This window comes from Xenopus tropicalis, chromosome 6 (assembly GCF_000004195.4).
Source record: "Xenopus tropicalis strain Nigerian chromosome 6, UCB_Xtro_10.0, whole genome shotgun sequence".
In the NCBI taxonomy this organism is placed as follows: Eukaryota; Metazoa; Chordata; class Amphibia; order Anura; family Pipidae; genus Xenopus; species Xenopus tropicalis.
In genome coordinates, this window is record NC_030682.2 from 106248019 (window position 1) to 106269915 (window position 21897).

General features: G+C 40.1%; 1 protein-coding gene across 2 annotated transcripts in view; it reads left to right on the forward strand.

The window, feature by feature from the left end:
- Positions 1-2126: 2126 nt before the first annotated feature.
- epb41l3 (erythrocyte membrane protein band 4.1-like 3) overlaps positions 2127-21897 on the forward strand; it is a 168749-nt gene continuing 148978 nt past the window's right edge. The window contains exon 1 of one of the 2 annotated variants that reach the window (XM_031903973.1): positions 2127-2276. The gene's annotated coding sequence lies outside the window, so the exon portion shown is untranslated. Of the gene's footprint in view, positions 2277-7839; positions 7968-21897 lie in introns of those variants that run through there. The other variant, XM_031903967.1, reaches the window with a different exon arrangement.

The following is a 21897-nucleotide window of genomic DNA, read 5'->3' on the forward strand; positions in this document are numbered from 1 at the left end:
TTTTCCTGTTGGATATGACTGGAATGGCTCCTAGTCCCATCATTGTATTTTAATTGTTTGGCCTTTGGGCCAGACAATGGGATTACTCCAATATTGTCCACCTTAGATGGGCATATCAGGGGAAAGATCCGCTTATTTAGTGACCTTGCCAAATGAACAGATCTTATAGTGTATAACCCACCTTAAAATCTGCCTAAGTTTGAACGTCATGTTTACAACTATACTCTATCAGTATCCCCCTTTATGGGGCAGACATAAAGACATGATATATTGCACCCTTCCAAGATGGCCCTTAGCAGCTGAAATAAAAAAATTTTGTTTCTTATCTACATTATATATATGTATTTTAGGTCTGCAACATTTGTGTTTCAGTGTGGGAGGCCCTTACCCTATTTCTGCATAGACGATGTTAGGGATGAGCAAACTTCATTGCCCAGTACAGTTTCGTGTTTTTATTAGCTGTTCTGTCAGCAGCAAAACTTTTTGCAAATCCATGCCAGCATTTCACCACGCATACTGGGGGGAAAAAAGTGTCTTTTGAGTCATTATTTTGTGTGTCTTGCCTTCCACATTAACCAGTGGGACGGGAGCTCTCCACAGCACTCCCCTGTTTGTCTGAAGAGCTGTTCTGGTGCCATATTTGAAACAAATTGGCAACATGGGAGCCTTTTTGTCTGATGTTGTAGCATAGTGGAAAGGAGCTTCTTTAACATGGTAGAGCAGTGTATATGCAATTGCAGAGCTAAAAATGCTGTAAAAAAAGGCTGTAAGCTTTATTGAAGATCCTCACAAACTCTGAACTTTTGCTGCAGATTTTATCTATTGTGCTTTTATCTATATTTTTGTTATTTTTTTGCATATTTTTTCCTTACTTTTGTCATTGTTTCTATATAAGTAGCACTTTATAAATAAAGATAAACACATACATACATTGTTTTGTTCATTTCCAGTTAGTTACAGTGGAGCCCTCATGAGACTACATAGCTGGGAAACAAACCAATGTTGTGTATCAGTGCCAGTGTTATAGTGCTAGGGCCTGAATATCTGCCATCTGTACACCCAGCATCTCACTGCAAATAATGTGCAGGTTTTATTAATATAGACTGCATTTCACTGTATATAATGTGCCTGGGATGTCAGTATCCACTGCCTTTCTCGCTATAAACACATTTAAGCTAACTGATCACAAACACAAATGAGGATGGAGAACCCCTCACAGAAGTTCATGTATGAATACTTTTCCATCCCAAGTATTGTAGGGTGAAAAAAGCACTCCCACCTGCACTTTTGCCCGGTATCCCTGGAAGTCAGTGGGAACCGCAAGAGGTAGTTGGGAGGTTCATTTTTTATGCCAGGAGTCTATGTATGGCCCATCTTTAGCCTCCCCTAACAAAATTAATTCACCCTCCGCCTGTGGGCTTAGGCCCTAGTTGCCCAGGCCTAAGAGATTTCCCATCAGCCCATCCATATATGCACCATGGCACTGTATATAAGCCTATCCATTTGGCACTATCTTTATCCAATATCACCCAAGCTTTCACCCTTAGTTATTGGCTGCTGTCAGTTTTGTTTACTTCTTGCCTCCCAGATCTCTGTGCCCATGTAGCCCTCCTTGAAATAAAATGGAAGCAAATGTAATCCTAAGCAACTTTCCAGTATTCACATTTTCAGTGATTTTGGTTATTTGCAACTGTAATTGCTATTCAAATCAGTATATATCTGTTTATATTCCCAGCTCCTCTAGAGACAATGAAGTAAAAGTAAGCAGAAAACTGAAATCGAACAAACGCTGATTTTAGTCGCAATTACTTTTACAAGAACTACAAAACCATTTAAATAATTGAATGAATGAAGTATTTGCGCCAATATACATCCACTGGTCGTGGGTTTAGTGAGTAAAGGGGTGTTTAGCTAGTGTAGGAAGATTGTTGTGGGTGCCCCACACAAGGTACCTGTTGGATGGGGGGCGGTGGGCAACTAATACCAACCCTACACAAACGCACAGCCACTTGTGCCTTTCTGGCAACTAGTTAATGCCAATCTTCTCGCTAAACCCGAAGCCAACCAATCAACAGCTGAGCTGGGAGGGGCCATGTCGAGGAGCCCGGGAGGGGGAACAGCACCACAGTAGGTTGCGCAGCTTTGCAGGTGTGAGCCAAAGAAGAACGGACCTGTGGGTGATCTCCCCTCTGTCACTTGCTCAGATTTGGGGTGGACGGTGCCTGTTGGGGCGTGTTGTTTTCGGGGTGACTGTGTGGGCTCGCCGTGCAGCTCAGGTCAGTGTGTTCTTTACTCTTCCATAGAACGAGGGATATTGCGCTGCAGTGCAGCAGCTCCAGCCGGCAGGGACCGGGAGCATGTACATTACATGCACTTGGGATGGCCACTGCGAATGGAGAGCATAGAGCTACTTGCAGGTTGTCCGTATGTGAGAGCCAACAGCAGCCTTTCTTCGTGGAACCCCTTCCATGTCGTGCCCCGTAATCTGTGCGTTGGGCAACTCTGTGCTGCCCTGAGATGCCAGCGGGTGCATGGCAAGTTCCCATGGAACCCGTCTCCCTTGTCAGTGTCGAGTTTGGGGTTATTGTAGGTCCTGAAATCCTTCCCAATCCAGAAACAACTAAAATAACCCATTAGCACACAGCCTGTTATGTCGTCTGAAGCCGAGGGGTGGTGCTGGTGATCTGTTTCATTGGCTACATTCAATAGGCCAGTTCTCTGAAGGCTGTTACAGGGCAACTGGTAACACTATAGCTCTGTACAGAACAGGGGGGTTTCTAGAGCACTTTGTTAAAGAACAGTTCTCAGCACCTTACAGCTAAAGCTGGACATTGTAACACAACAAAGCTCAAGGGTTGGGGGGGGGGGGGGGCTATGGTGACAGACAACTTATGTGGAACATGTATCTTATAGGATATGTGCATACATGTGCTCATCAAATGTGTATGGAAAACTTGTACATGTATTGGTCTAACCTATCACCCAAAGTGCAACTTTCAGCACAAAATAGCAGGCAAAAGCTTCATACTTATTATTTCTAACACTATTTGTATGTTTGATGTATACATCCATCTACTGAACAGCACTGCACATGTTGCAGATTACATGCAGATAGTGACAGATTCAGATAAAGAGAGGGAACACAAGTATAGATGATAGGGAGATTGCATTGTATTGGCGAATAGAAGTGCATTGAGTATTCCCTATAGGGCTGGGGTTTGTCCCTGCAGTCTCGGCCAGGCAAGTGCAGTGTTGAGATTAAAGCCTGTCTGCCCCAGCTGTCATTTGCCTACCTGCGTCCCAGCATTTGCAAGCTGAGTGTGGAAATGCAGCCGAGCGCGCCCACCTACAATTACCTTTGCATAAAATTAACATCTGATGTAATGTAAAGGTTTGTTGTGAAAAAAGATAGGACTTGTGATGTTTGTGAATTGTGACTCACCTTGGCTTTTTATAAACACATTACAGTATTTTCTTTTTCTTAATTCATCTTCATCATTACTTTGTTGCAGTGTATATTTATGCCATTTTACAGAGAGATTCTGTCAGTCTTGCATCATATTTGTTAATTAATTCACATTAGCAGTGTATCACTCTCTTACTGCTAACATTCTCATTTTCATGCCTGTTAAGGTGGTCCCTTCGTAGAAAAAGCAGGAGATTACATTTTCCTCTAGACATAGCAGAGGGCATCCTTAAAGGAATGAATGTGCATTTTTTATGGGATGTTGGGATTAGAATACTGGAGTGGTATTAGGAAGGCAGCCTGGTGGCACAATGGTAATATTGCTGCTTTGCAGAGCTGGGGCCCTGTGTTCAGTCCCAGCCAGGGCATTATTGGCAAGAAGTTTGTATTGACTCCTGTTTCCTCTAAAAGGGACAGGGCCAAGGCTGCCATCCGAAATCATTTTCTATTGGAGATCCATGCAAGTGTTACATTTAAAGTAACAGAAAGCCCAAAAATAAAAGTGTGTTAAAGTAACTAAATTATAATGTACTGTTGCCCTGGACTGGGCTGTGTTTGCTTTAGAAATACTACTATAGCTTATATAAATGTGCTGCTGTTTAGCCATAGGGGCAACCATGCTGGAAAAAGGAGAAAAGGCTCAGCTTATGCAGCAGATAACAGATAAACTCTGTGGAATACAATGGCATTCTACAGAGATCTGCTATGTAACCTGTGCCATATAGCCCTATTTCAACTAGAATGGCTGCTGCGGTGGCTACATAGCAGTGTACTTATATAAATTCTAGTTGCCTATGGTATATTTAAAAACACAAAGATTTACAAGTGCATGGTGACAGTACATTTTATTTTAAGTACTTGAAAATACTTTAAATTTTTTTGGTGTTACTATGCCTTTAAGGGCCATATAGCACCAATTTGAAAATTTGCTTTCTGCTAGTTGCAATATCAGATGAATTTAAAATTTGCACAAAAGAAGTAAAAAGAAATAATGAATGTGCAGGTGTGCTTATAGTTTTGGGTATGTATAAGCATGGCGGACATGCTATTTCTGTTTGCAGAACAAATATGGCCTGATAAATGTGCCTGACCCTGAGGGACTACACTTGTTGCACTGATGGCAGTTCTGTGCCTTAGAAAGTCATTCATTGCAGCTATGTCACAGCTAGAGCACAGATCTGTATCCGTGACCCACAGCATCAGTTGGGACTCAATGAAGTGCTGTTGCATTATATAACGTTTAGAAGTCAGTAGAAAGCAGAGTTGGAAACATACAATATCTGACTGATAAAAGATTCAAACAGTTTTGTGTGTATTGAGATTGATTCCATATTATTTTGTTTCACAATAACATTTCTTCTTCCTGTTTCATTTGACTTTTATCTGATATCTTTTATTCTGGAATACCCAAGTAGAAGGATCACAAATTCCCTCAGCATTTAAAAGGCTTTTTCAAACTCTGATGGATAACATCAGAGTAAGTAGGTGGGGTGAGGGTTATCAATTGCTCTGCCTTTTCAGATTTTAAGTTGCCACCAGAGAAACTGCTGATTTGCTGCCTCCAACCCCATATTTATTATGTACTTGTGGGTAGATTTCGATGCAGAATTGTGGGGTAGAAGTCACTGCATTGGCATCTTTTCCAGTGGCCAACAAGCAGCTCCTTCTCGTCTAATGCCATAGTCAAGGATCACTTAGACTACCTGTGACTATTTGCAAGTAGCAGGCAAGACAACTTGGTTGATTCTTCAACTAGAAATAGTTTTTATTTTATTTAATGATTGGGAGCTCACTCTGTCTCCATCTGTTTAGGATCACTGTGCTGAAATAGCTTTGTAAATATGGGGTAAGGGGGCTGTAGTGAGGGGTGGATCACAGTAGGGCAACAAAAACTGTAACCCCACAGGGGCCCTCAGTTTTCTTGTCACATACATCAGCAGATTTTTCACTAAACATCTGTAACACAATGGTACTCTCAGTGGGTGCTCCACTCCAAATTGTAGCGTGCTGCTTTTTAGTGTGACGGCAGGCAGTAGATACAGCTACCGGATTAACATTGTTCTCACTGCTCACTGCTGTTTCAGTTGGGTTCACCACAGTTCGAAGCAGAACAGATTTTAAAATAAGGGGTGAGCTGCACCCTTTTATTTATGAAAATATTGTGAGATGAGCATGAAGAGAATAAATGTGCCAGGTTAGGAAACGCTGGAAAGTCATGTTGGCCATGAATCAAGTTGTGCATGTGGCTTGCAGGCTTACCTTTAGAGAACCATTCTGCTGGGGGACAAATAAAAATTGTGCAAAAATACACTTTTTTGGCAGTGTAACCAGACAAGCAAATGTTGTAGTATATAGTCTCTCTTGTACATTTAAATCCCCAGTGCAATTCACGTGGGTGGCTCTGATCTCTAGTTTGAGCAAATAGTAACCCAGTGTAAGCTGTTTCACACACATAGCAAATAAATTATGGTTATAACCAGATGATTTTCAGTATGCTAATAGTCAGCACCACAGAACAACCCCCCTAGGTTCCATCTGTCCATGCACCCAGTATATTTCTTTATCATCCACACAATCCTGCACAGCAGAGTGTATGTATATGAACTATGTTGCCGCATTCTGAGGTCACATCACCTGGCACTAGAGTAGACCTTGCTGGAATTAGGGACGGGTGGATAGAGCTTCTAGCAAAGATTAACTAGCACTCTAATCACAGATATGACAGCCTGTGCTGAGCAGGAGACATTGTTGAGCTGTTGCTTTTTGAGTATTGATGACTAATAGAAGATCATAGGGCAAAGTTAAACCTATGTCAGCAGAACCAAAGCACTGGCACAAATGACCATAAATGGCTCTCGTAATTATGGATATTATTACCAGGGGTTGTTTTTAACCCCATTAACATTTTGTTTCCTGTTCTTAAAGCAGACTGTTATCTGGGGTTGGGAATGCTGTCGATTTGAGTGCAAAATGATTTCTGTGTAGCATAGCCTGATCTGCAAGATAGTCTCATTTACAAAAACAGTTGTGGAAGGATGTCAAAGATGCCAATTTCTAAATGAAGCTTTCTCCAGAGTACACATATCTTGGACCTGTTTGTCATTCTCTTTTATTTATGCCAAACATCAGCTTGAATTTATGGAGTTTAATGAGGGTGGTTTTTGAGCTAGTGACCAGGACAAAGTCATTGTTTTTTCTTGGGATGTGAAAATGTTAAAAACGTGTATTTTTTTATTGGTATGTGTAGGCTTTGATTTGTAGAAGCTGCAGTTTGGAATGGAAAGGAGTGAAGTCCCAGTAAAACAGATTGCCTTGTCAGCCTTGCAAAAGGATGCCAGCATCAGTTCAGATTTCAATGTCTGCTTTTATTTAACAGAATGTGCTAAGATCTGTACATGCAAACAGATGTTAGGTTTTACCCTCCTTGTACTCCAACTGCTTTTTTGCAAACATTCATTATGCATTTTATTCTGTTACATATAAGGTTGCATTTTGTATATTAATGTACATTCTGGTAAAGTGGTTTTATTTGCTTTTTCTCAGCTTTTGGTGCAGTGTCATAACTAGGGTCATGTGAGCCCTGAGTAAAAATTTGCAACAGCCCCGCCAACAATATTTTTATGAAGAGGCAGATTTTTTCCACAATGCCACTAATATCACTGGGTCCACAATAGTTATGCCACTGGTTGCCACTTATTTCCACATCTCATAATACCCTCAGATTCTTCATCCAATGCCCTCTATTTACCCATGTCCAAGTTATTGCAGTTTTCTTAGCCTTCTAATTATAAAGACATTTTATGTGCCCATGGGCCCCTTTGTTGATTTTGTGCCCTGGTGCAATCACATTATTGGACTGAAATCTGAGAAGCTAGTTACCACAACCCCGTTACACCCTTGCCAAGCCCAGATACTGTTCCCAACCACACAGTTATACCCTTTGCCCCCCTGCACCTATTTTCCATTCAAATGAAGGAGAATAACCCAGTGTAGAGTAGGCATGTCCAGCAGGAATTGCTTGGAGTGCTAAGTGATATAACTTTTTCATGTCACTTTTTAGAAATAATATTTCTGTCACAGGTTTAAAATTCACCAACACTCATCATTGTCAATTGGCTCCCTGTTCAATATATGTTATTTTATTTTAACCTATTCCCCTTAGTTACTTCTCTTTTTTTACAGAAGATCGTGTGCTATATTGCCTAATAAACCACAGGATACAAGGACAGCAAAAAAAAAAAAAAAAAGATATCTCTAGTCAGCATATGCAGTGTCACGTTTACTATTAGCACAGATTTGATTGTGAAATAAGTCTGTGAATCTTGGCAATAGTACGTGGAAAATCCATCCATTTTACTTCTCTTTCCTGAAACGTATTCATTTACATTGAAGAAATTCTAACTTTGCCTTTCATTTTTTACATGTATCCTGATATCGGATTATGGACTTCATGAACATCTGTGTGGACACCATACTTGCTGTGGGGGTTACACTGCTGTTGGTGAGTAACTGAGGTTTCACAATAATCTTTGCATAGTGTTGCATGCACTGATAAGGTCTGATTACATTATGTTTTTATTGTTTATTTTACATTTGAGACTATAGCTTAGGAAGGATACCTTTCTCTACACAAGTTTCTAATTATCTGTTCCTTTGCACCTAATAAGGCTGGGTCAATGCACAGGTTAATCAGAATGATTCTGTTGCATTTGAGGTGGGAAGTTTAGCAAATTATGATTTTGTAGTCCTATGGCTATAAGTGATAGATTATCTGCTGATGAATTGCAGTCTTCTTCCTCTAGTGTCTTGTAAGAATAAGTCATGCATTTAAGTAATACTTAGAAACAGTAGCTTCTATATTGTTCTTACCTGTGTCGAAGAAAACATAATAAGCAGGTTAAAAGGTTGTAATAGAGAAAATAGCCTGTACACTGTAATTGCTCGTTGTCACTTTCAGTCATTAGGTTTTGGTCCTATCTTTAGTTATTTTTTATAGACGTGGAGGAAAGTGGATCTGCTTTTATGCGCACACCCTGTAGCTTCATTAACAGACCCATTGTTGCCCTCTGTGGAGCTTTAGGAAGGGCATATTGGCAAGAGAACAGGAATGTATGCATTTTCACATCAATATCCTCTATGTGGTCTCTTCCCCACAGCACAGGCCTATCTCTGAATTCAAGCCTCAGATACTTCTAAAATCTTTGTGTTAAAGTCAGTTGTTTGTTAATGCAAGGTGGAGGGGTGGTGAGAAGCTCTTACTGAAAGAACTGTTTACATCCTTACTATAATATACCACACCCCAAAGCATAAAGGGAAGAGTGATGGCTTCAGCACTGGTATCATAAGAGGAAGGAGCATAACTATAGGGCAGTGTTCCCCAACCAGTGGCTCCTGAGCAACATATTGCGCTCCAACCCCTCTTATATTGCTCTCCGTGACCTCAAGGTAGGTGCCAGTCCACATCGGGGCTACCAAATAGCCATTTGTAGCTCTTACTGGCCCCCCAAGGAACCTTTTTTATGCTTGTGTTGCTCTCCAACATTTTTTCCTGTTTAAATGTGGCTCACTGGTATAAATGGTCAGGGACCAGGGGCACTGCTATAGGGGTTGCCACCGCAGGAGTGCTATATAATACAGATATATAGATCAGTGATGAGCAACAAGTGATTGTGGGTGCTATGAGTGGTCAGTTACAGCTCACAAATGCTAGGTGACCCACCAGGAATAATATACTGGAATGGGGTGCCCTGAAGAGAATCAGTGTCAGATAGGCATTCCAGAGGCACACAAGAAGACCTTATACCACAAGCCTATTGTCCTCTCTTCAATTATTTCCATTTTACAAGCAATCATCTATTCTTCCCTCTATATCTGTACCCAGGGCCGTTGCTGGCCAAATGGGTGCCCTAAGCAGAAATTTACTTTTGTGCCCCCTCCCCCAAATATTACGGAAGTAAAAATAAAATACACAGAGCCCCCAATTGCCCCCATAGACAATGCCCCCATAGTAAGTGCCCCCAATAGCCCCCATAGATTGATTGAACTATCCGGGACAGCGGGATGCGCTATAAAAACCGGGGGGACAGTGTTGGGGGGTATGTTATAATATATAAAAATGTTTTTTTTTGGAGCAGCTGGGATGGTGCCCCCCTGGGAGTTGGTGCCCTATGCAGACTAAGTACTCTGCTTATAGGGAGCGGCGGCCCTGTCTGTACCCTTTCTTTCAAGCAGAAATGGGCAATAGCCATGGTATAGGCCGGCATACCAGGAGCCACTGGGAGTTTTCTTTGTACCCTTGTGTTGCTGTCTGATACTGATTAAAAGGTTTTGCCAAGATAAATTGGGTAGCCAGGTACCACATCTGAGTCACTTGAAATTGTACATGTTGCCCATTACTGGTAGAAGTCATGCAAGAGTCATAGGTAGGAAGTAGGAAGGGGCCATAATATCTGGAGATTAGACAAGTTTGGTTGTGCTAAGATTATGTGTGTGTGCTTATGAAATATGTGTATATGTATATATGGCAAGTTCCATAATGGTGCGCACCATTTACTTAGTACAGTGCCCTGGTGCCAAAGTCCATGCATATGTATAACCTAAGAGCAACAACAGATAGCACACAAGGGATTTGTAAAGCAAAAAAAATGCAAAAATGTATTGATTCAACATTTTGGCCTCCACAGGGCCCTTCATTGGGGGTATATTAGTGCAATGCAGCCCCTAATGCATTTTGGCAGTTATTTCATTTAATTTATCTTGTACGTCAAGTGAAATATGTGTTGCCATACTTTGGTATGTCTGTTATGTGCAACAGATATACAATATATTACATGCATGATAGAGAAATATGATGCTTTTCCTGTAAATGTAATTTTGCTGTACTTTATAGTAATGTTTTAAGCAGTGATACTGTGGCTGCTTCTTTCATACACTTTCATTTCATAGCAAGTTCTGTTCTACACTGACTGTGGAGGCTTAAGGGCCGTGGCAGACGGGGAGATTAGTCGCTCGCGACAAATCTCCCTTCTCGCGGGTGACTAATCTCCCGGAAATGGCATTTTACCGGCGAGAATGTAAATCGCCAGTGGGATGGCATACGCGGCGCCGCAATTGCCGAAGTTGCCTGTCGAGGTTGTATGTTTCTTTTATTTGATTATACTGGGCTGTTTTAGTGCAGACAAAAGCCGTAAACAAAGCATGGCATATAAGCTTGGTCACGTTACGGTAAAAAAAAAAAATTCTAAATATTACTGGGACTTATTGGATGCCTTTTACTATATATATGGGCCAGTGTTGTACTGACATTGAAAAAAAACAGTTACATCATGTTTGCTACCCCTAAGTTTAAAAGGGCAATATTTATTCTACATATCTACATCTACAACAGCATTAATCAATGTGAAATTTTGCTTTTATGAGCCACAGTAAGACACTTGGTAGAGAAAGCTGTGAATTAAGAAAAGCCATCCTATTAAAGAGCTCATACTACAGGCTGGGACTTGAGTCACATGTATTTTGTATAGTAACCATTAAAGGTTTTATCAGGACTATTACCTCCATGTTTTTGGCTATTAATGTTACCTAAACTCAGTGGGAACCATTTAACATCTACTGGGGATGGATGCTTGTCTCTACAGTAGTTGTTGCTTTGGCTGGGTCAACACATATGGGTTCACATATGAGCAACACAGAACCAGAAAGCAGATAAATTTGACTTTGGTCATTTGAATTGAGTTAGGGTTACTAAAAAGGTAAGACATTAAGGGGTCTCCTGGGTGAGTGCCCATCATTTCATGCCTGCCTTTCTAATTATTACCTAAGAATGTGATCAGAGATACAGACCTATTGGCTCCCATCTGCTTCAGAATGAGTGTGGAATACTCAATGGCATCACTCAGTCTTTTAGCTCGGCTTCTGCAAACCTTTTAGCATTATGTGTATTTTTATGCTTACTTTAATCACATCTCTGAACGTGTGATCTAGCCGGTGTTTACACCAATTAGAGGTCCTGAAAATGTATGAAAATTCCGTACTGCATAGATTTGCCTTATGTGCTTAATGGAAAAGTTAGGATGGAATTTAATTGGGTTAGCATGCTACTATAAGCTTTTAAAAACTTTGTTTTGACAGAACTATTTCTCCTTTGGAGTTTGTTTTAAAACTGTTACTATACTAAATCATATAGTTGTGTTAAATAAATTAGGGACAAAAGTCAGTTTATTTGCAGTGGCATCACTTCAGTGCAAATCTACCTTGGTACCATCATTATTGCTGATGATAATTTCAATTATCCAGTCAGCACCATTGCAAGCCACAAGTCTGACACCGGATGACACCAATGTGCTGGAAGTGGCACCTGCAAGCATCCTGTAAATGAGCCCACATTGTAACCTGTTCTGTGCCATGTGCTGACAATTTCACTGTATAATCACGTTTTTTTGCTAGCAATGCTTTATAAGTGCCTATAAACTATAATTTTTATTCCATACATGGATTGCATATTGGGTTTTGTAGCATAATTGTGCTTTCAGCTTAATATTGTTGCTTAATGGGGTTTTCTGCCACGGTGAAAGGTTAAAATCTTGTACTGTTCAAAGGTTGTAGTAATAATCAGCAAGACTTAGCTGGCGGCAGCGGAAATTTGTTTAGCAAGGATTTTTTCCCTAGGCTGTAAACAACTTTATTGCCCACTGTTCATTTTATGTGGTAAAAGCTTTGCTGGCTACAGGGTTTTGCAGATCGAACAAGGGTTAAGTCTGCGGCTGTGATGGGAGATTATCGCTTTAGAGATAAGGAACCATTTTTTAGAGGCCACCTTATTTGGATGTGCTATTTCAGAAGTTCCTTTTATCTCCCTTTTGCCCAGAGGCTCTTATGGCTGTGGCTTTATTTTTAGACAAGGATTTTTATTCAGTTCAAATGGAGTCTATGGATGCTAATGGAATAAAATTTACAAATTATCTTTAAAAAATAAGGAAGGATAAATCACGTTTTTATAAAATATTATGATCACTTAACAAGCATATGTTGTAGTCCACTAACTTAGTTTTATTGATTGTGCAAACAGAACTGTCCAAAAATCCTGTTTGTCTGAAAATCCTCTGATACAGAGACAGCAGTTTGTAGTGTTTGATTGTGATTTAGCCCTTATTTATTTAAACTTGTGTATTATAATGTGCAATAAAGCCAGGGCCAAAGGAGAGATTTTTAAAAGCCCCTTAGCCCAGCCTTATAATCTGTTAATATATGTGTATTGACAGTGTGACTGTTGCAGGTGTGGTTTAGGCAGTAGATAAGTTGACATATTGTGTAAAAGTTATTTGGTAATTTTCCTGTTGAAAGTGCCCTTGTCTAGTTTTTTGGGAAATCAGAAGGCCCGCCGCATTTCCTCAGGCTTTGTATCTTATCAGATTCTGCTGTTGGAAACAAGGTGGAGTGTTTATCAAAAAGTAGTAGCTGAGAAAACTCTTCTAATATCTTTTCAAAATGGCACTAATACAAAGTGAAACCATGCCTCTTTGCATTCTAGACCTGTTAAGCTGAAAGGATTTTTGAGACCACAGCCTTTCCAGTAGGTGTATTAACATTTTTGGTATAGTAATGTCCGATACAATTTAGACTACTAATACATGGTATAGCAGATATATAAGCCATGTTTTCATATGTGACTAACTGTAAAAGGTGCTTGTGTCTGTGCACATTCAGTGCAATGGCAAATGATTAGAAGCATTTTGATGGGGGTGCCACAAATGACATAAGCCTAAAAGCTGCAGGGAGTTGTCAATTACAGCGGATGAAAAACAGTATTCTTGCCTCTCCTGGTTGATCAGTAAATCTAAAGGTTTCATTTTATTTGTAAGTAAATTGTTGCAGATGATCTGTACTTGCACATTAAGAAAATAGTTTTTCCCTTGGGTTATAACAAGGAGTCAGGCAGGAGAATGCAGATAAGAAAGATCAAGCTGCTGTGTCTACAGATATCTTGCACAGTATCCCCCTGAAATGTGTTTTCTCACTCGAGCTGGTGGCTGACACTGGGAGGGTGAAACAGAACTGCAAACCACAGAAGCTCGACTTGGCAGGCTTGTGCTCCAGTGCCTGCAGACATATCTTGGTGTCCAGCTTGGTTCCTGCTACTTTCTACTTTCTGAAAAGACATGTTTTCCTTTAGCAATGATAGCAAAAATAGCAGTTTTGCTTAATATTTTCACGTGATGGCAGTTTTATAAACAATAAAAAGTAATCCTATACAGTCATCTATGTATGTGTGTGTATACAGTATATATATATATATATATATATATATATATATATATATATATTGTGTAACCCTTTTGGCACTGTCTTCTAAGGTGGGGTTATATTTAAGTTACCTAACCCAAGAGCTGTTGTTAACCATTCTGTGCATTTATATTTTAGATGCAATAGTACAGTGCTTGCACGTACTCACAGGGTCACAGAGGACGCTTAACCATAGACTTGCATTGAATTTCTGCCAAAAATGTATATTCTTATAATGTGTGTGTTGCAACTTGCACGTTTGCACCAAAGACCTTGTAAAACACTAGTGGACAGGAGTCCTAAGCTAGTACTAACTTTGCTTGGACCAGGGAACCAGGTATGAGAACAAGACCTGTCCTTTTGTAAATCCTAATAGTGGGGTTGTAACTGTACAGCTGCCAGTATCCTCCCAATGGCCTACCCAGTGTGCAATGGATCGTGTAACTGGTGATCCCAGTTAGCTCTCTGATGCTGACACTCTCAGCAGTGCTAACAGTGCCTTCCTGGGCTTCTAAAAAAATATAGTGATAATTGCACTCTAAATAAAAAAAATCACATAGCAGCCCATCCATTGATCATGGAGCCCAACATGTTCCAACCTTCTAAGGGGTGGAACAAATTACAAAAATAAGTGTTTGGTTGGAGGTCCAAGATCGGGACATTCTTGTGGACTTTGGTTAGCAGGGATACATTTTTCTCTCTACAGTTCTTGCCTAACATGGCAGCTGGGTTGTTATTTTGGTATGATACACTTATGACGGCGCAGTAGGATCAGGCCCGGATTTGTGGCAAGGCCTCGGGGCGCCCGGTAAAGAAATCCGGCGCTGAGTAGGATAATAATATAATATACAGAGTGCTGGGATGGATAGCTGGTTTTATTTCTAAAGCAAAGATTCTTTCAACTTGGTGTTTTTCTTTCAATTTCCAAGACTGTTGATTTATTTTCTTGTCATTTGCAAGCTTTGAGAAGTAGCTGCTGTGCTCTGTAATACCTTGGCATCAAATTCTCTCTGGCAGACTGTAGCATGCTGGGTACTCTAAATTAAAGCTATGCCAGTGCTGCTTATAGCAGATTTAAATGAATAAAAATAGTGGGTGTGCATAACAACAGTATCAACAGCGCGCACACACACACACCTCTGAATATACTACAGCTTTGAGATCTCTTATCTTAAGGTATAGTGATCCAAATTCTGAAAAGATGCCTCATCTAAAAAACTCAAGGTACCAAGCACTGGGTAATAGATCCCATACCGGTACAAATTATTACATTGATATATGGAATCCTGGGATTGTTTGCCTTTTATTTGAATTTTTAGTATGAGGTAGAGGCAGTAGAGACAGTTTGTACAGGTATCGGACCCCTTATCCGGAAACCCAATATCCACAAAATGCCGAATTAATTTTAATTTTAATCAAATAATTCACATTTTTAAAAATGATTTCCTTTTTCTCTGTAATAATAAAACAGTGTCTTGTACTTGATCCAACTAAGATATAATTAATTATTGGATGCAAAACAAGCCTATTGGGTTTAAATAATTATATTACCAGACTTAAGGTAGGGGATCCGAATTACGGAAAGACCCCTTATCCGGAAAACCCCAATGTGGAGCATTCTGTATAAAGGGTCCCATACCTGTAATTGGTCTTCATTTTTTATTTGTGGTTTTTGAATTATTTAGCTCTTCATGTAGCAGCCCTCCAGATTTTTTTTAACAGTTATCTGATTGCTATAGTCCAAATTACCCTAGCAACCAGGCATTTATTTGAATTTGAGATTGAAATATGAATAGACAAGCAATTAGGCAAGCAATTAAAAGTAACAGTTAGGGCTCTGGCACACGGGGGAGGTTAGTCGCCCGCGATTAACTCCCTGTTCGCGGGCGACTAATCTCCCCCGTGTGCCAGAGCCCTTACAATAAACTTGTAGCCTCACAGAGCAATAGTTTTTTGGCTGCTGGGGTCAGTGACCCCTATTTGAAAGTTGGAAGGAGGCAGAAAAAGAAGACAAAAAATTCTCAAATTATAAAAAAGAAAAACTGAAAACCAGTTAAAAAGTTGGTTGGAATTAGCCATTTTATAACATACTAAAAGTTAACTTAAGGGTGAACAGCCCCTTTAACTGAAAAAAATCTTATTTAGATGGATCATGTAATTTGTAATTTGATTATTACATCTATAGCATTTAATAGCATAATATTTTATACCAAGGTGATGTTCTCAAAACATTTGTTATTTTAGTATATGGAATGAACCAACCAGTAATTAGCTCTGTTGACTGAAGTAAGACCAGTGAAAGGAAGCTCCGTATTCATTTCTATGGGTTACTGTTACAGAGTACATATTGCACCTGTTTTTGAAATGAAGCAAAATAATTGGTGTCAGTGCAATGAGTAGTGCTGCAGGCTGCACAGATTGAGTAACAGCACAATGACTCAGAGTCCCTTAATTACTATAAAGCTTAAAGAGAAAATATACCCCTCCACCCTTTTTACGTGATCTTAGTCCATTGGGCGTATGTAGAAAAGGTGCATAGATACTATCACATTAAACATTATTATATTTTGTATTTAATACACAGACATACCTGATTCTGTCGGTTAAAGGAGAAGGAAAGGTAAAACTAAGTAAGCTTTATCAGAAAGATCTACGGTATGTACATACAGCCGTAAGCACTCACAGTAATGCTGCACTGTAAAAGAAACACAGGATTTCTTGTCTCCTTTTTTGTAAACATGATGTTCCAGTGTCTGGCTTCCTCTCTCAGAAACAACCTTAATTCCCGGTGCCAGAGTCTGTGCAGTTCTCTCCTCTCTTCCCACTCCTGCTCCCTCCTCCCACAAGAATGCTAAGAACTCCCTCTCCCCTCCATAAGGAATGTGTGATCTCAGCTATAAAGGCTAGAGACTGCAGGAAGGAAGCAACTTAAAATGACAGCTGCTATCTTAAGCAAACGGAGAATGTTAATGGTTTCTGCAGAATAAATACAGGTATCAGACCCATTATCCGGAAACCCATTATCCAGATAGTTCCGAATTACAGAAAGGCCATCTCCCATAGACTCCATTTTAATCTGTTAGTTGCCCAACCCACTTTTCCTATTTTTGAACTGCAGTCCCCCTGTGACCAACTTTGCAAATTTTGGGGACTCAGGAATAAAAATTGTGAGACTGACAGCATTTTACACTTCCCCATTGTACCATTACCATAGTAAATAGGTGAAATGTTATTGGCTGTTTATTGGCTCCGCCCACTTTTTTCTAACTTTGAACGGCAAATACCCAGTGACTAACTCTGGAAACTTTAACAACCCTGGAATTAATATTTAAATAATGACAACAGTTTAAATATAAACCAATGAAATCTAATAAGTGGAAATGGATTTGCTGTTGGTGGCTCCTCCCACTTGTTCTAACCCTGAATATGTAGTCATCCAGTCACTGACTGTGCAAAGTTTGGGAACCCTGACATAAATAGTGTGAGAAAAGCAAATTCAAACAAAAAAAAAAAATCAATAGGTGAAGTCTGATTGGCTGTTGGTGGCTCCATCCACTTTTTAAAACCTAAAAATGCAGTCCCCTAGTGACCCTGGTGTTAATACTGTGAGAATGGCAGCAGGTTGAATTTTCCCTTTGAAAATCAATAGTTAAAATCTCATTGGCTGTTGGTGGCTCCACCCACTTTTTTTAACTCTGAACCGCAGTTACCAGGTGACTAGCTCTGCAAAGTTTGGAGACCTTAGTATTAATATTTAAAGAATGGCAGCAGTTTAAATTTAAACATATGAAGTCTATAGGTGAAATCTGATTGGTTGTTGTTGGCCCTGCCCACTTTTCTAAACTTGCAACATAGTCACCCAGTGACAAACTGTGCAAAGTTTGGGGACCCTGACATTAAACTTCTGAGAATGGTAGCAGTTAAAATTTCCCCACTGAAAACAATGAAAGAAATGTGATTGGCTTTTGGTGGCCCCGCCCACTTTTTCTAACCTTGAGCATGAAGTCACGCATCAAACCAATAAAAATCAATCAATAGGTGAAATTTGATTGGCTGTTGGTGACTCCGCCCACTTTTCAAATCTAAAACTTCAGTCCTCTAGTGACCAACTGTGAAAAGTTTGGGGACCCTGGTGTTATTACTGTGAGAATGGCAGCAGGTTGAATTTCCCCATGTAATGTCAATAGGTAAAATCTGATTGGCTGTTGGTGGCTCCACCCACTTACAAAAATACAAAAAACCTTAAATGCATAGTCACCCAGTGACTGACTATGCAAAGTTTGGGAACCCTGGCAACAAACCAATAAAAATAAATAGGTGTTGGTGGCTCCACCCACTTTTCAAAACTAAAACTGCAGTCCCCTAGTGACCAACTGTGAAAAGTTTGGGGACCCTGGTGTTAATACTGTGAGAATGGCAGCAGGTTGAATTTCCCGATTGAAAGTCAATAGGTAAACTCTGATTGGCTGTTGGTGACTCCACCCACTTTTTCTTACCTTGAACCACAGTTACCTGGTGCCTAACCCTGCAAAGTTTGGGGACCCCGGCGTTATTACTGTGAGAATGGCAGTAGGTTGGATTTCCACCAAGTCAATAGGTAAGATCTGACTGTTCACAGCTCCGCCCACTTTTGGGCATCCAACAATCATCATATTTTCATTCAGGCTGACCCCATGACTATGTGATTCAAGTTTGGGGAGTGTAGTCTCAAAGCAAGATTGGCAGCAGTTTCAATTTTCCCATAAAAGTCAATGGGTAAAATTTGATTGGCTGTTGTTGGCCCCTCCCACTTTGGGTCATCCAACAAATGTTGCTGTTTCATTCGGGGTGACCCCATGATTATGTTATTCAAGTTTGGGGGGTGTAGCCTCAAGTTTAAAAAAAAACAAAAAAACTTGAATGCGTAGTAACCCAATGACTGTGCAAAGTTTGGGAACTCTGGCATCAAACCAATAAAAATCAATAGGTGAAATTTGATTGGCTGTTGATGACTCCGCCCACTTTTTAAATCTATAACTGCAGTCCCCTAGTTACCAAGTGTAAAAAGTTTGGGGATCCTGGTGTTATTACTGTGAGAATGGCAGCAGGTTCAATTTCCACCAAATCAATAGGTAAAATCTGTTGGCTGTTCACAGCTCCGCCCACTTTTGGGCATCCAACAATCATCATATTTTCATTCAGGCTGAGCCCATGACTATGTGATTCAAGTTTGGGGAGTGTAGTCTCAAAGCTGTAAGATTGGCAGCAGTTTCAATTTCCCCATTAAAGTCAACAGGTGAAATTTGATTGGCTGTTGTTGGCCCCTCCCACTTTGGGTCATCCAACAAATGTTGCTGTTTCATTCGGGGTGACCCCATGATTATGTTGTTCAAGTTTGGGGGGTGTAGCTTCAAAGCTGTAAGTGTGGCAGCAGTTTGAAAATCTTCCCTGTCAATGGGAAAATTGGGGGGTTCGGAGCGGCGCCAAAAAAAGACAGGGGGCCGGATCGCTTAGAAAAGCACAAGCAACCTGCTCCGCTATAGGGGAAGAAGTGTGGGGAGTTTGGGTGTTGTACCCCTAAAACTGTAGGAGGAGTAGCATTTAGAAAATGGGGGGCGCTAAGAAGAAGAAGAAGAAGCGGAAGAAGAAGCCAAAGTGGAAGAACAGTATGTGAGTATGTTGGGGTTTTCAACCCAACATAATAAGTGAGTGCAGAACCAGGAAGGTTACAGAGAAGTCTGTATATCTGCTATTCTGGCTGATGATGGCTTTTCTAGTTTAGAGCAGTAGTAAAATGATAACATAATACAAAAAGGTGTGTAGATATAATAACGGAGTAGCAATAACTAATCAGAACTTGAGAGAGATTACAGGGGCCATTTCTCAAGTGCAGGGCAGGGTGCAAAGTGCAAAAACTAATGAACTCTATTTTGCTTGTGCAAGGTGAATACATTGCTGCCTGTGTTTGGCAGCACCTGAGTGGCAAGAAGCCATACCTTGGATGCAAGTGCTATTTAAATAAGCCCTAAAATAAGGAATCCTCTGCTAGTAGCTCTTTAGCAACTAGACTACAACTCCCAGCATGCCCTGGGCTAGTAAGGGAGGTGTAAATGAGAAACTCAGTGGCTCTCAAATAATTTTATTTTGTTTATTAGCACAAAAATACACAATTCTTTTGTTATGCTTCCTATACCATACACTGTTAAATAAGCACTTGTTTTCAAAAGTGTAATAGTCACTATACACATAATATTGAAGTAAAATGAGTAAGATATGCACAATATAGACATGAGGAGAAATACATAAATGTTCATTTTGTGTTGCACAGAATCCAGTTAAGTAATTCACATCATACAGTAATTAACATGTTTTACAGTTTGAAGACAGATGTGTGACTTGGCTTTGGAAATGAAGGCACAGCTTGGAGGGAAATAATCCCTACGCTGATTACTGGGACCCTGAAAGGGACATGAAAGCGAGAATTTAAAAATGAGTAAAAATGTGTAATTGACTGTACAGCAACCCTTGCATTGACAGATCAGAGAGATTATTGTGTCAGGATTCTTTCTTTCCTAGCGAAGGCATCTCTGTGCAGAATAGACATGTAATCATCAGTTCAAATATATAACAGTTGGATTGCTTGCTTCCAAAGCCAAGTTCGCTTAAATATAATTACCAGTTCCATGTGCCGTCACTATAGGCCTGACAAACCGAGAGGACGAATTATGTTCATTCAGATTCCTTTCATGGAAATAAGGGTTGCACCTGTTCCTCTTTGGTTTACAAACATGGGAGAAAGGTTTAGTATTAGATGCTATTGTTTCACAATGTTAGGGAATGTCATGGCTTGCAGAGAAGCATTGTACAGCATGGTGTATTAACCACTTTATCATTTCATTCTCTGTGTGCTTGGACAAAACATGAAATTCATTCTTCTTTGTCAATTGAAGGGAGACAGAAATATTTCCAGCATATTTTGACTTCCAGTCATAATTCCTCTAGAGCAGTCTAGAGACATACTGATTACTGTTACATACTGTTAAAAAACACAATTTAAGTTAAGAGCATTCTCTCTTTAGAGAACATATATTTGTAGAGACCCATACATGAAGAATGGGTGGGAGTTTGTGAAGCCATATTGTTTACATAAATCAGCAAAAAAGTCCTGCACTCTTTAGTCACTTTATTGTTAAAACTACAGAAAAATACAAAGGCAACTTTTCTTAGCTTCCTGCTCCTTTCTCAAGCCATTTCTCAAACATATATTTTATAAATATGTATTACGGTATATATTTATAAAGGGGGACATTCATAACACCTAAGTGCCTCCCTCCACCTCCACCCCTTGAATTCAGCACTGCCTAACACAGGCACAGGTCTCTGCGCTATGACACAATGTCATATGTGGCTATTTGCACATTGCCCCGTGTAGTGAGCAAAGGCAAAAAAATAGTCAATTGTGATCTTTTTTGTACTTTGCTCACTACATTGCACATTAGGCCTATATTTTTGCAAGTACAGGCAGCAGGATTGTGGACCCATGACTGTGCCACACTCTTGCTGGCACCCACAGCAAAAATGTAGTCCTGTCAGTAAGGTTTAGTTATCCCATAGCCAGTTTTATTTTAGGGCCTAAAGAATCCTAACTATTACAGGTGTCTATATTTGGTCTGCCTATAGGGTAAGGACCCTTTTCTTAACCCTGCCTCCCCAATGGTTGTTGGACAACAACTTCCATCATGCTTAAACCCTTAGTAGCTTGAAGAATGCTGGGCGTTTTAGTCCAGAATCATCTGGGGACCCAGTTTTAAGGAACATTGGGTTAGGTGTGTGACCTGAGGTAACTTCTCAGCCATAGCTGCTGGCTAACAACATGCAGCTACCTTACCGGGAAGCCAGAAACCATGACTCACCCAGTGTTCTCCATTCACTCCAGAGACCCTGTAGGGACCCCAAGGAGATACAAGCTCAAAAAAGTTGTCAGTCTGCTTCTCTGACTATATTTGCCCTGCTTTTACTGCTGAGTGTGAAACAATTTGAAATATATTTTTGCTTTTACTGTCTCTTCTGTTAGCAGTTATGTATAAAGAAAATATCTTTCTATAATTATCACTTTTCAGTGGGTTGGATGATGACAAAATCTACACTGGCAACCTTGCCAGCTATGCAAA